General features: G+C 35.1%; 1 protein-coding gene across 1 annotated transcript in view; it reads right to left on the bottom strand.

Annotated features, from left to right (window-relative positions):
* The window catches only part of LOC108364778 (beta-glucuronidase), a 57,099-nt gene extending 42,450 nt beyond the window's left edge, over positions 1-14,649 (bottom strand). Inside the window, exon 1 of the mRNA XM_017618616.1 lies at positions 14,627-14,649. The gene's annotated coding sequence lies outside the window, so the exon portion shown is untranslated. The remainder of the gene's footprint in view (positions 1-14,626) is intronic.
* Positions 14,650-15,355: the final 706 nt, after the last annotated feature.

Genomic DNA, 15,355 nt, shown 5'->3' with positions numbered 1-15,355 from the left:
ACAGTTGTTGGTCTTGGTATAGCATACCAAATGGCCGTAAATTTTTAAAATCGGACAATAACCACGCCCACATCACATATAACGGTAGTTTAGAGAAATACAAAAGCTTCGATAAATCAGTAACTATTAACGCTAATTTATTCAAAATTGATACTTGCAACAATTCTTTACCAAGAAATATGTTTATGGTAAAATTTTGGAAAATGGGCGTGGCACCGCCCACTTATGATAACATATACATATATCGGTAACCGTTATACCAATTTGTACCAAACTCCGACTTTCTTACTTGTTATATATATTTTGCATATTTCCTACAAATAAATTATTATAAGCATGTCACTTTGATGGCAGCTCTTGTTAACTCCGCACGCCACATACTGACCTCCTTCTGCCTCAATAGTGATGGCCAGCTACGCCAGCATAGAACAAATCTAATTTATTTGTGGTATGTAAGCAAATGCAAGCGATGCGGCGAAAATCATTTGCAAGTTCGCCAACTAAAGCTCAACACCTTCTTTAAGTACAATAGGTAGGATGCCATCCGGACCGGGCGGTTTGAGACTGTCAAAAGATTCAAAACATATCTTATGGCATCTTAATTAGCCACATTTCTGGCACCAAACGACTTTTACCTTGAAACAGTGGTTCTTGCATACCCTCCCTCACCTGTCGAGGGAGACGAAGGCGAAACCATCACATGATTTCCACGAAATTGAGTCTCTGTTAAAAAGCCATCAGGACTCTTGAGTGAACGCAGCTTTGTGGTTTGGTCCTTCTTTAGAACTTTTACATGCCTAGCCGTTTGATTCGAGGTTCCAATCCCGGCACGTAACCCGCCCATTCATAATTTTATCTCTAATTCGTAATTGGTACAACAGTGAAGTCTGTTCCCCTTGTGAGCGGTACTCTTTGCTCCACAGCATTGAGCCAATCTCAGTTAGATTGGGAGAGGAATTTCACCATAATGGTTCCATCCCTCTCTTACGAACGAGCATTGGCTACAGTGCCGGAGGTAATGACGGTCCGGATTAGCGTTTAATTTCCGCAGTAGTCATCTGCCGAGTCTAACCCGCCCTCCTCATTACGGCAATGATCAGAGGGCCTTTTACGAGCTCATAATAAGTTGCCCGGGACCCAGACTTCCGGACGTAGTTGCTTCGAGGGAATGGCGAGGGCAGTTCTGCCTCGACCGACCCTTGCATCACTTCTAACCTTGGTTTGAGGCAAGCGATTCGTGGCGCCAGAGGTCTGTCTGGATGACCGGAATTGGGCAATGTCACACCAGTACGGTGCCATACTATGACTCGAAGAGGCATTGGGACAGCCATTGGTGTCTGTCATCTCCGGTTTCCCTCTATTGCAACGTTCGCAAGCAGATTTGAATGTCAGTACATCCATCAAGGTCCCACAGGCTTCTGGAGTAACCTCCTTAGACCTGGGCCGCATACTGAATGCAGCGACAGGAGGAGTTCGGTCTGCCACAGAAGAGGGTTTCCCCTGCTTGCGTTTCGCTCCCCGGTACTTCCTCTTCTGGGCTGTGGATAGAGGACCACCTCCGTCATTGGAGGGTAGTTGGCAGCGAACTGCTTCTCACCCTACATCCCCCTGCAAGAGATTGGTCCTCTTTCGATTCTGAAGAAGAGAGGATTGGCTGTTTCTCCCTACTCTGCTCCAGGATACGCTCCTGGTCTACGACGTTGGGGACTTTAGCAATGGTTAGGGCCGCAAATACGGATGATTTCCCACAGATACGACTAAAGCAGTTTAAAGGGGTAGCTATACACAAGTTGTTAATAAATTTGAAGACATGCGTTTAACAAAACTCGTTTAATTTTCTCTGAAATCGTAATAACATGTGCAAACCACTTCGGTCGCATAGAGATCTCTTTTTAGAATATCTAACTATGTATTTTTTTTTTAATTTCTTAATATATTTTGCATAGTTCTTGCATATTTGTTGCATATATTTTGCATATTCAATTTGCATAAAAATCCGAGCTCTACTTATTATTACTACTTTATTGGCATATTTTAATCGCTTAAAATATGTTTTTAGGAGTATATTTTGGGTTGCCCTACACATGACATTTTCTTTAAACTGTTTTTATTAAAAAATTCAATTCAGAATTATAAACAATACCTTGCTCGTGCGGACAAAAGGTTGATCGCACTCAATCAAAAGTTCAATGTGCTAAGTGCAAAGAGATTTTTCATTTCAGTTGTGTTGGTATTGTACAAGCCGATCTTGACTATTTACTTTCGTCTGAAAAGCTTTTCTTTTGTAAAGTATGTATTGCTGAGCCTCGTACATTGATTCCACCCTCCTCCCCTGTTGCTTTGGATGAGGGCGCTATTGCCAAATCGTCTGTGAATATAAACCCGCAGAAAAATAAAACAACTGAAAACGCTGAGAAGGATTCTCGTAATTGTCAACAAATAAATCTACATGCCGTACTCAAAGAGATTACTTCTCTTAAAGCTGAGAATGCTCAGGTGGTCTCTTTAATTAGAGATTTGCACGTTGAAAATAAACAATTAGATAAAAAAAAAATTAGATAATTAGATAAGCTGAGCAATAAAGAAGCTGATATATCCGTATTAACTAAGGAAATCAAAAATCTTCGCATTATTATTGGCAGTTTCCTAAAACTCAATCCAAATCAAGCTAATAGTGTACATGACAGCAAAGAGGTGATTGACACAGTTAATCTTTCACTTTCATGCTCTTCGTTTTCGTCTCCGCCTGTTTACTCTGTTGCTAACTCTCCTGCTGCTTATAATGCAGTATGCACGATGGTGTCGTCACCCTGCAAAAAATTGTGTGACTAATCTCTAAAGAGAGTATTCCGAGATTACTCTCAATCGGGTACAATTGGGCATTAATTAGTCGCAACTAGTCCCATACGGGTACTAATGGAGGTCAATTAGTCTCGACTCATCCCTTATGGGTATAATTGGAGATCAATTAGTCCCCAACTCATCTCTGACGGGTACTATTAACGATTTAATGACATGTACGCTCTTAGTCAATGAAATTTCATGTGCGGCGTTGGCACACAGAGAGAGTATTCGCCTAACAAAACGGAGCACCCCGGTTCGAATCTCAGCTGGCGGAAATTTTTATTTTTATTTTTTAAAAGTGACTAGTCGCTTTTCATACCCTTTCGGGTATGAAGGTGAACAATTAGTCTCTTCATAGGACATGCTCGAACAAAAGCGATCAGTTCATTCCATATAAAGAGATCAAAAGTGGTATTAGTCGCATGCTCCTTTGCGATTGCTCCCGGAGTCATCCCGGATTAGTCCCATTTTTTGCAGGGCATATACTGTGCCTATGCATACATCTACTCAGCCATCTGTTTCGCTATCAGCTGAAACTGTTGTTGTTCCTGTGAATGATTCCGCCGTTTGTGCTATTACCCTGCAGTGAAATCCCAAACTAGTCAGGAAAAATACTAGTTTACAACTAGAATTCCCTGACTGAAACCAAACTAGTTCGAAAATGACCAGACTTGTACCAAGTACAAAACGATTTATTCAGGCCCTGTTTTATTTAACTTCGACAGTTTAATACAATAAAGTACACAAAATATTATAACTTTTATTTGGGTATATTGTAAACCATTAAATCGAATACGTATTCAGTTATACTAGTCCGGTTAAGTAATGATTAATACTCATAATGAGTACTAATAAAGGCATGTGTTTTTGGATAACCGTTTAATGATCAAATACCGATATTACCACCTTTTTAATGATTAAGAATTAATTACTTAAAAAAAATGTCAATTAATTCATTAGTTTTAATTACATCATTATTTTGTTATTATTGCTCATTTTCAATTATTCTTGACTTTTTAATTACACTATTAATATAATTATTTGATAAATTTCTATTATCAATCAACAAGCCAAACCATAGACAAAAATTAAGAATATTTAATAACTGCTTGAATTACTTATTTATTTTATTCTTATCCAAATCTCAAATTTTAAACATTAGTTATTATTATTATTTTTTTTTTTTTGAAAATAATAGACTGAAATGTGCGAAGTTAATGAATTTAATTTATTTTAATGAAAACTTTTATTTTTATTTTAGTTCATTCAAAAATTATCTAAAGAATGCATTTTATTTTTAACTAAAAGTTTTCTTTTGCATATTCCATATTATTAAAAAAGATAAAAATATAGTATTTATTGTACCTGAAACCTTTTCCTTTTAATAACATTTAATGAAAAATGAATTTAAATTTATATTCGAAAGTTTGAAATATCTATGTATTTATTTTTTCTTTTAATTAATACTCAAAAAATTTAACACTAATTATTGGCAAATCTAAGGCTGCATATAATTGCATATTCATGAATTCATTTCATTTTTTACTCCCAAAGTAGTGGTTTTGGTCCATAATTACACTAGTACNATTTCATTTTTTACTCCCAAAGTAGTGGTTTTGGTCCATAATTACACTAGAACTTTTCTGTTTTTTTTGAACTAGTATGATACTGGTATATTTCTGAGCGAAATCTGACAATTGCCATCTCGTAGGACATCCCCATGTTAAAAATACCAGTTGATTGCATGGAAAAAAGATAGTTGGCTGACTAGTTGGGCATGCGGTTCATACTAGTTGTAAGGTAGTTTACAACTAGTTCATTTGACTACAGGGTAATTGCTCATCTTCGTCTTTTGGTGCTACTAATGCTCTTGCTGCTCATGAATATTCACGCGATTCTCATCAACATAATTCTTCTTCATCTTATTCGCAAGCTGTTGCGGGAATAATATCTCGCAGAGGTCGAAAATATCCCTCAACACTTTGAAAGTGTCCCAAAATAACCGTCCCTATTTAAGGGAAAAAGTAGCCCACAAAACAGAACAGGTGGTTTATTTTTTGTAGATGTATGCTCCTCTCAGTGGGAAAGGGTTATTTGCATATCTTTTTCCGTTGCTGTTGCACACGGACACTTATCGCTGGAAGAGGAAAAATAAGTGTTAGAGCGTGGTTACCTATGAACGTGTACTCAGGGTACCGTAGACGTGCGTAGAAACATATCAAATTTGCTATTGACAGAGATAGAGAGAGATATAAGCAACGTCAACGTGATGGCCATGCGGTGGCAGGGTTGCGTACTTTTAAATCCTTATTGATTTAAAATCAACTATCAATTAAGAAATATATTTGATTTGTGATTTGGTTTGTTGACCAAATAAAAAATAAAATTTATTTGTGATTTTATTTCTAGAGCGAATCAATTTTATTTGTAATTTTTCAACTAAATAATACTTTTGTGATGCAACGCAAACAAGATATTAAAGTATCTTCCAACTTCCAGTTCTACGAAAATCTTCGGGATTTTTGGGACTAATTTGAGATTTTCGAGATTTCTTGAGGATTTTCGGACTGTTTCGGGATTTTTGGAATATTTCGGGATTTTCGGGACTACTTTGGGATTTCAGGATCCTCAGAACTAATTCGGAATTTTTGAGACTTCGTCGGGATTTTCGGAATCTTCAGGACTACTTCGGGATTTTTGGACTATTTCGGGATTTTCGACACTACTTTGGGATCCTCGGGTATAATCCGGGATTTTCGACACTTCTTCGGGATTACCAGAATCGTCGGGAATACTTCGGGAGTTTTGGACTGTTTCGGAATTTTTAGACTATGGAAATGAATTAAATCGATTCATGATATCGATTCTTTCTTAAATATTGAACATTCCTAGTTCCCAGGTTGAGTCTCTGTTACTATATCACTTTCTTTATAATTACCTTTGTTTGAATCTTTCTTCCTTTATCATCATCTTTACTCATCCTCATCTTTTTCTTAATATTTATCTTTATCATCTTTATGTTTATAATTTTCTACATCTACATATTCCCCTTCACCTTTGCCCTTATATTTATTAGTAAAATTTTTAAATTTACCTTGATCTTAATTTTTCCATTTATCTTTACGCATCCTTTTTTTTTGTTTTTATTTTTACCTTTGCCTTTATCCTTTTCTTTATCAATAAAATAAAATAACTTATTTTCGGTGTATCATATTAAGAATGTGCATGCTCTCTTCTTTGTCATAAATGTTCGCACATGTATGTGTACGTATATGTCGTGTAAAGAAATGCCTAACGCTTTGCTTCCAATTCTATTTTTCAGTCCTACAATAACCCACAAATTAGGACACTTAAAAATAAAAGTCCCTGCCAAAGTGTTTTTGCCCGAGGGAAATTTTAGCAGTTGACAAATAACTCACAACGGAAAACACAAAAAGATCGCACATAGTGATTTGCCACGGTGAGAAACACTCTTTGTTTGAGAGATGAGTGTTTGTGTCAGTGGTAAACATCATAAGAGACACTTGGTGACGGTTATTTTCGATCTCTGATATCTCGTCATCACAGCGAACTAAGGTTGCAAACAGAGTGGAAAGATGAATGACATGTAGATTTGTTTCTAAATAAAACCCTTTTTTTAGATCAAAAGAAAATAAAGAAAAAACAGCAATTGATGAAATAATTTGTATAGGACAACTTTTGGAGAATTTCGCCACTTGTATTATGTGTTACGGCAAGACGGACAGACATTTTTCGAATATACAAGAATGCCAATTAATACTTTTGATTGCATTTTGCAAAAATTTAGCCAATTTCTTGAAAAACGCGTTTTTTCACAATTGCAAAGAGTTAAATAAATTGTAAACAATTCATCACAGCAAGCAATTCGTCTTTGAAAACAGTATCGGACTGTTTCAAGCTGACCGCTTGGGCAACGTCTTCATCTTCGTCTTCGTCTTTGCTTGCACTGTGATCACTTTCATATATTTACTACTGCACTGTTTTTCGTCTTCGGCTTCGTCTTCATCTTCGTCTTCGGCTTCGCTTCCACTCTGTTTCAACCTAACACTACGACGCCTGCTTTGGTTTTTGTAGCGCTGATCACATCTCTGCATTTGCTGGCGTGCCAGCAGCCACTCATTGGACCACTGTTGAGAATAAGAAGCGTCGCAAACAACTAATATGGTAGACAGACGGAGAAAATTAATTTGAATTAATAAGCATAAATGCAAATTAAAATTTTACCCTTACAGACGGCAGTAATGCGAATAAACCAGCCGCAAGGTCGTGGGTTCGAGTCCCACGGCCAGTATACTTTTTTTATTTCTTTTTCATTCTTTTTTTATAAGTTCTATATTTTTTTACGTTACTTTCAGTTAGTTGTTGTTGAATTTTTAACAAAATTCATCTCTAAAAATTAAAATTAACTAATAGTAAAATAAGAAATGTTATATAAAATATAGCAAATGAAAGTAAAATTAAGTAAAATTAAATATATAAATAAAATAAAATAAAAAATATAAAATAAATAATAAAAACAAAAAAATTTTCGCAATCGCTCCAACCGAGTATCGAACCTGGCAGCTACAGGCTTGTAGCTCGCAACTCTCACCACTCGGCTACCGCGTACGCGAAACTCGTCTGCTTCGTTTGCCTACTTGTAACAAAAAACAACAACTGGCCGTTTTTACCAGTGTTGTCATCGAAAATTCCCCGGATCCGAGTTAATTCCCAAAAATTTCGTGCATTTGTTCGGCTGCTTATGCTCATTTTAAAGAGGAAAATGCATGAGTTAAAGAAAATTAAGGCTGGTTATGCAAATAATCGAGTCCGTTTGTCTACCGTATAAGAGTTGTCGGTTCAAGCTCAAATTCTGACTTACAGGTGGCGGACAGTGTTGCCGTTTTAGCCCTTTGGTGGCTAAATTTGGCTACCAAATTCTTTTTTTGGCCACAAAAATTTGAAATTGCCCCTAGCCCTTTTTTTAGCCCTTTTCAAAATTTATTCATCATTGACATTAAAATTTTTTATATGATTTTCATGAATTTAACTCTTCGCTTATAAAGCGAACGCCTTTCCTTTAAGGCAAATAAACTGTTCATTGTGTCGCTTGCTTAAGTGGTGGAAAAAGTTTGTTTATCGGTTGCTTCTTTTACCTTTAAGTAACGCAGAAGTTGAAAGAACGTTTTCTATAATAAATTTCGTTAAAAATAAGCACAGAAATAACATGAATTTTGCAATGTTAAACGCTTTATTAACTGTAAGATATGGCTTAAAAAATGTACAGAAATGTTGTCATGATTTTGAAATTACAGATGAATCGTCAGGTTAATGAGAAATGAACAAAATTGTAACGACGAAGAATCGCTTAGCGATGATAGTATTGATATAGATATAGATATTTAATGTGTTAAAAAAAATGCTTATAGATTAAATTATTTTACTATGAGTTCATTAAATGAATACTCTTTTGTTTGTTTGATACATACAACGTCGGGCAATAATAAAGCACCGACATTTTAATTCTTTGTAAATTATAACATAACATTTTAAAAATTTCTTTTACAAATGGATATTTTTCGAAGCATAGTTTGAAATTATTTAAGTTATTTAGTATTGTCCGACACTGTATATAGATATGATTCTAGTACTTATGTATTCTTAATGTGATCTCATTTTTTGGTTTATGTAAGAAATTAATTAATTAATAACATATGTATATGTATGTTTTTTACGTTTCTGGGCCGTTATCTTATCCATTAACGATTTAACTATACTTTAAAATAGGTAAGTTGGCGGCCCTTAATATGCTTTATGTGTTACACAACAAGTTTTTTTGTTGAATAAAATATTAATTCTTTCCAGAGTTCATTGTTTTTCTATATCATTACTTATAGAAAATGTTTGCGTGTATACTTATATATTTATATGTAGGTAAAAAAATTTAGCTACCATTTTTAGCCACAACGACGATTTTTAGCTCTTTTTTAGCACTTTTTTAGCCTGAATTTAGCTACCGCTAAAAATGTTTCGCGGCAACACTGGTGGCGGATCGTAAAAAGTGGTTACATTTATCGTCGTTTTGCCCTCAGTCACTGCGGATAATATAGTTGACTTTATTGTTAGACACGCTGGTGTAGATAAAACACAGCAACAAACTCCGCCACACAGCAAACACAGTAGAGTAAATTTTAAGCTGGGTGTCTCTTATGCTTTTTATGAAAAGATGCTTTCGCCTGACCTCTGGCCAGCAAAAGTAAATATACGTCCTTTTCGTTTTTTACAAAAAAAGGGAAATCAGGAGGCAGTAACGTAAATATTTCAAAGGCTAAAACTAATGTATGCGATTTGAAAGTGTATTTTCAAAATATATCTGGCCTTCGAACAAAATTAGAAGCAGTGCGAATTTTTAGTTCACACGCAGACTGTGATGTTATTGTTATTGTTGAGACCTGGCTTAATGCTGATTTCTATGATAGTGAGTTATTTCACTCAAAGAATTATAATCGGAATATCGGAAGGATAGAGACTCTGTCAAAGCTGGATATGTAAGAGGCGGTGGAGTTCTCGTCGCAGTTCACCGAAAGCTACACTCTTACTCAGTTTCGCTGGAGGATAATAATACTCTCCTCGACCAACTTTGCGTGTGCGTACAGGAACCCTCATCACATGTCTCGCTGTATTTCATTGCATCTTATATACCACCTAATACCAATGATGACATTTATCGTGAGCATGCTGATAATGTCATATCTTTAGTTCATAACAAGTCAAGTGATAATCATGTATGTGGTTTAGGTGATTTTAACCTATGTAACGAAAGCTGGTCTAATGCTTTTTCAGCCTTTGGTATTACACCAATTAATGTAACTAGGGTTCATGAATCCTACCTAATCGATAGTTTTTTAAGCCTTAATCTGATTCAAATTAACAAGTATGCTAATAAACTGAGTAGAATTGTAGATCTAATTTTCGTCAGCGATAATATATACTGCAATATTGAAGAATGCTACTCGCCGATTTCGTCACCTAAAATGCATCATGTTGCTATAGATTTTAAATTTGAATTTTATAATTTTCCATCTACTACTCCTGGTGGAGAATTTTTGTTTAATTACAGGGCTTGTGCCTTTTCAAAGATAAATCGTTTACTTCGTGCAATTAATTGGGAGATGCTGCTCGCCTCTCATAATGTATCCGAATGCTATGATATTTTTAAGCAGTGTTGCCATCTTTTGATTTTCAAAAAGCACCAAAAACTTGGAAAAAAGCGTTTTACCACACTAAAAGCACCAATTTTTTTGAATCAAGGGATGCTTTTTTCATATCATAATACCGAAGTACTGCACATTAAAACTGGTATATCTCGAGAAAGAAAAATCGGATCGCAACAAACGAAAATGATGCCCTAATTAGAAATGAGCAAATGATTTGGGGTTAGGATATCTCAAAATTCTAGTGTTAGAGCAATTGCAAGGCCAGATTTGGATTCAGCACCAAGAAACGATGTGTTTTACTCAGGTGGTAAAAAAAAAAAAAAATCTGTACAAATAATTAGAAAAGAAAAAAAGAAATACTTAACTTACTTGCGTACTAGCATTTTCAACGCGAATAGAATTTAAAAGGTGGGTTTGCAACTTCAGATTTTTATCAATCATGGTTGTATTTAAGTCCATTTAAATTTGTAGATTCTTATAAATTCAGTGCTGCCACAGCTTTAAATATTTCAAATTATTTCAGGTTTTAACTATCTCGAAGTAATTTTAGTTCAGAAAAAAGCACTAAAAAAGGCACTAGGCACTAAATAATTTTTTTTGGCGTTTTAGTTTTCAAAAAGCACTAAATCTAGTGCTTAAAGCATCAAGTTGGCAACTATGTTTTTAAGACTACTTTATTGGAATTCTGTGTTTACAGTATTCCAGTTCTAAATAAAAAACCATACAGGTTGCAATGGTATAATCGTAAGATTAAAAGCGTAAAGAATCTTAGGAGTAAATTAAAATTTTTTTTTAATATCAGAAATATCTGGAAGAATATAATTGTTTAGACAAATTTCTTTATAGCATATATTCTTTGTGTGGAGTCGAGCATAAAGTCGAACCCAACCTCATTTTGGAATTTCGTTAAGTCTAAGAAATCTATTTCTAGTATACCTTCGGCAGTATTTCTTGAGAATAAGCTTGCTAGTAGCCGTAATTATATAGCTAATCTCTTCGCAGAATTTTTTGTTAAAATTTTTCCGATTATGATGACAATTGTGGGTTCGATTATGACTACCCAGAAAGTTCCTCCATTAATTTGGGCTCTCTTAAGCTGTCATCTGATGATGTTTTAAATGGCATTTTTCATCAGCTAAAATGGACGTTGATGGGTTTTCTGCAATATTGCTGAAAAATACTCCTGCTCTGGTTTTACCTGTAACTCTTATTTTCAATAAGTCGCTTGCCTCAGTTTAACAAGTAATAATTCTTTTTGCATCGGACAGGTAGTGTCTCAGAGGTAGTCCCATACTAATCTGGTTAAGATCCGATCAGTGGATCTTGAGATATATATATATATATATTTTTTTTTTTATACGGGAGTTGAAGTCGGTTTTTTTTTGCTAAAAATTACTTGTTAGCAAAAAAAACCGACTTCAACTCTCACATAAATATATATATATATATATATATATATATATATATATATATATATATCTCATGATCCACTAATCGGATCGGTTGACGTGGTCCAAAGTTATGCGCTAACATACATAAAAAAAAAAAAATATTCCAACGAATTGATAACCTCCTCCTTTTTTGGAAGTCGGTTAAAAATGGTAATAAAAGTAATGTGTGTAACTATAGGCCGATTTCTAAGCTGTCAACAGTATTCAAAGTTTTTGAAATTATTGTCAAAGACAAGTTATATTTTGCAACAAAAAATTTAATTTCTCCAAATCAACATGGCTTTGTTCCTAATAGGTAAACAGTTTCTAACCTAGCAGTTTTTAGTGAATACTGTATTACGTCTTTTGCTGATGGACATCAGGTAGATTGCATATGCACGGATTTTGCGAAAGCTTTTGATAAAGTCTCACTCAATATTAATTAGTAAATTAGCTTGGCTTGGATTTCATTCAGTCTTTCTGAATTGGATAAAATCATATTTGTGTAACAGGCAGTGCGTAGTCTCTATTGATGGCATATCCTCTCAACCATTCCTCTGGGGTTCCCCAAGGGAGTATCTTAGGACCGTTGCTTTTTGTTTTGTTTATAAATGATATCACAAAGTGTTTTTCATTCTCAAAATGTTTACTCTATGCGGATGATCTAAAAATCTTTTCAACAGTAAAAAATCTGAATGATATGAATAGGCTTCAAGTAGAACTGGATAATCTGCATTCCGGGTGCTTGAAATCGAGACTTTCACTGAATTTGAATAAATGTTTCAAATTCACTTTTGCAAAAATACGAAATGTCCTATCGACATTTCTAATACTTTGTTAGAAACTACTGAGGAAATGAAAGATCGTGGCATAATTTTTTCATCAAATTTTTCCTTTAACGGCCATATCAGCCACACTATTAGGAAATCTTATTCAGTTTTGGATTTTGTGAGGCGAAATTGTACCAATTTTTGTGACCCGTATACACTTAAACTGTTATATACGTCGTTCGTACGTTCAAATTTGGAATACGGGGCGCTTATATGGAGGCCTTATCATAGTAATTATATAAAAGAGTTGAGCGTGTTCAGAAGGTTTTTCTTAAATTTGCATTACGGTCTTTGAATTTTTCTGCTCCTATGCCCACCTACACTTCTGGTTTACTTTAATAAATCTGAAGACCTTGGAAGCTAGAAGATCTGTGCTCTCTTTGATTTTTATTTTCAGTGTTATTAGTGGGTACTTGGACTGCTGTATTCTATTAGAACGTATACATTTTAACATTCCCCAGCGCAGCTTACGTATACCATTGCCTTTTTACGAGGGAAGATGGAAGACCGACTATGCACGTAATGCGCCAATTGCACGTGCAATAAACGAATTAAATAAGATTTCAAGTTCTGATTTAGTTGATATTTATTAATATTTTGAATTCGTACCTTTAGTTACTTTTTTGCATTTCAACGAAATTTTCTTTGATATTCTGCATAATTTTGTATACGAATGATCTTTTTTTTAGGCTCCAATAGTCTGTAAGAAATTTATGTTTCATAGACTTTAATAATAAATAAATAAATAAATAAGTTTACGTTCGTGCGGCCTCTAGTTCGAAATAGATAACAAGGCAGTTCGAGTCGAGACCTTAAGTTTACTAGCACTCGAGTGATCAGCGAAAAATGTGGATTTTGAGCTCGAAATAAATTCATTAATCTACACGACAACAGCAAGACCAACGTGCTACTCAGCCATTCGAGTAAATACACCTATGAAATTAACCAATCGCTATTGTAATATGCTGTAGTATTTCGAGTCTTCGACAGAGTGGCAAAATATTGGTTTTACTCTGAAAATTTCGCAAGTTTAAAGCTCGGAACACTTTGACGACACATTTTAAATACACACGTTCTTACGGACACAATTATTTTGACGACAGCACGACATCTTGGCTGCAGGACTGCAATTGTCGACGTCGCTAAATTAAATCTATTTCTAATTTTGCCGGCGACAATGAGTAGATGTAGTGCTGCAAAATTAAATTGTCGCAAAATTAATCACCTATACATGATTGTTCATGTTTTTCTTATTTACTTAAATAAAAATACACAATTTGTGAAATAAATTTACCAACATGTCAAACTTTAAAATCAGCTGTTTGCTATGTCGCTGAGGTCTTCAAAATGTTTAAGAAGCTGGCTTCAAGGCGACATTTGTCGACAAAATGATGTCGCTGTCGTTACGTCGTGAAGTTGCAGTCGTCAAAGTGTTCCGAGCTTGAGTCTAGCTACTCGGAGTGTTCTGATTTCTCCAAAATGCATGCTACTTATGTATGTTTTTCATGTGGAAGAAATTAGCTTATTCATTCTGCGTATTCTAACAAACTATCATTGGAAAACAAGCGTTTGTTTATTTCGACGAACTCATCAGAATAGGCTTCCATAGAAACCATATCTTTCGGATTAAACGTAACCGAGACTCACCGTGATGTATTATTGAATTCTATCGCACTTTTTCAAAGATGTTCGACTTTTAGTCCTTTGACACGGATAGAAATTTATACTGTATTTCAAAACAAACTGAACGAAACAATTTTAAGCTCGCAATTCAAAACCCCGAAGTAATCTTTTGAAAACCGCAATTATATGTTCTGCCACCGTACGTCGACTGTTGATACAGTAATGTTTGCAACGAATTTTATTATCGGATTCGAACCAACAACTTGAACTAGATATACATACATACACAGTGTTTGTGTGTGTGCACTTGTGCATAAGTAAGAATTAATCGGTATAATGCATTGAGAAAGCGAGAAATTGAACTTCAGAAACATGTTTGGATCACTGCTCAGCCAACTTTTTTTCACTGTTCATGCATTGTTCACTTCAATCAAAATGCAAACTATGTCTACCGCTGGGTTAACAGTGAGAAGGCCTGTGGGTGCGCCTGACCTAATTAGTAATATTACCATTCTAATGCGAATTTTGCTGATACTTTAGTAGGCTATTAATTGCCACTGCCGCTTTGATACATACTCAACATGTATATATACCCATAGCTGTAAATATGCATATGAGTTGCAGATAGCTACATGCTTAGTTACAAGCATATGGGCATGTAAAGATGTTATGCATCGCTTACCGTAAATTTCAAAGCGATGGCATTCAAGCCCAATTTTTAAACGCATTTCGATTCGTTTTTGTAATCTAATTAGAAATATTTGATTAACTAATTTTTCACACTTCTTTGTACAGCAATGAATTTCTACATTTTTTATTGCAACTTTTATTTTTCGATTATCGGTGACGACCCATACGCGTGTCCCGCACTCAAACGCAGACTAATCATTCAGTTACGGTTTGAGTGCACTTTCTCGGCTGTTGCGGCTTTGCATTTCATGTAGATATAGTGCAAAGCCGCAAATTCTAGTATGAACTCAATCGCCACTCGCATTTTCATGCTGACCGAAACTGCCCTCAAAACGCCCCCTTCATAGACGAGCACTATGTGGATTGGACGGAATGAACGATAAGCGATAAACAAATTACGTACATTTTGAGTAGTAGCTCTTTTAAATTGAATTAAATTAATTAATCGCATCGTTGGCATAGCATCAACTCGTGAACCAGATAAACCGCACATTTCTTGCAGTGTAACTATTGTGACGTATTCCTACAGTATGTATGTACGTATGAAATTACATATGTATGAATGTACATACGTACGCTACAAAAAGTAGCCAAAATGGTCCAAACATATGTATGGATAAAAAAGCAAATACAACAATTTTTAATACACCATGTTTCTATGAATGAACCATATCGAGTGCGTCACCGTGCCTATTGGATGGTTTACGGTCAGGGTCGTTTC

Source organism: Rhagoletis zephyria, unplaced genomic scaffold (genome assembly GCF_001687245.7).
Source record: "Rhagoletis zephyria isolate East Lansing unplaced genomic scaffold, Rhagoletis_zephyria_1.1 Rzeph_scaffold_01669, whole genome shotgun sequence".
In the NCBI taxonomy this organism is placed as follows: Eukaryota; Metazoa; Arthropoda; class Insecta; order Diptera; family Tephritidae; genus Rhagoletis; species Rhagoletis zephyria.
Note: the sequence above shows the minus strand (reverse complement) of the source record. Positions and strands in the feature narration are given on the sequence as shown.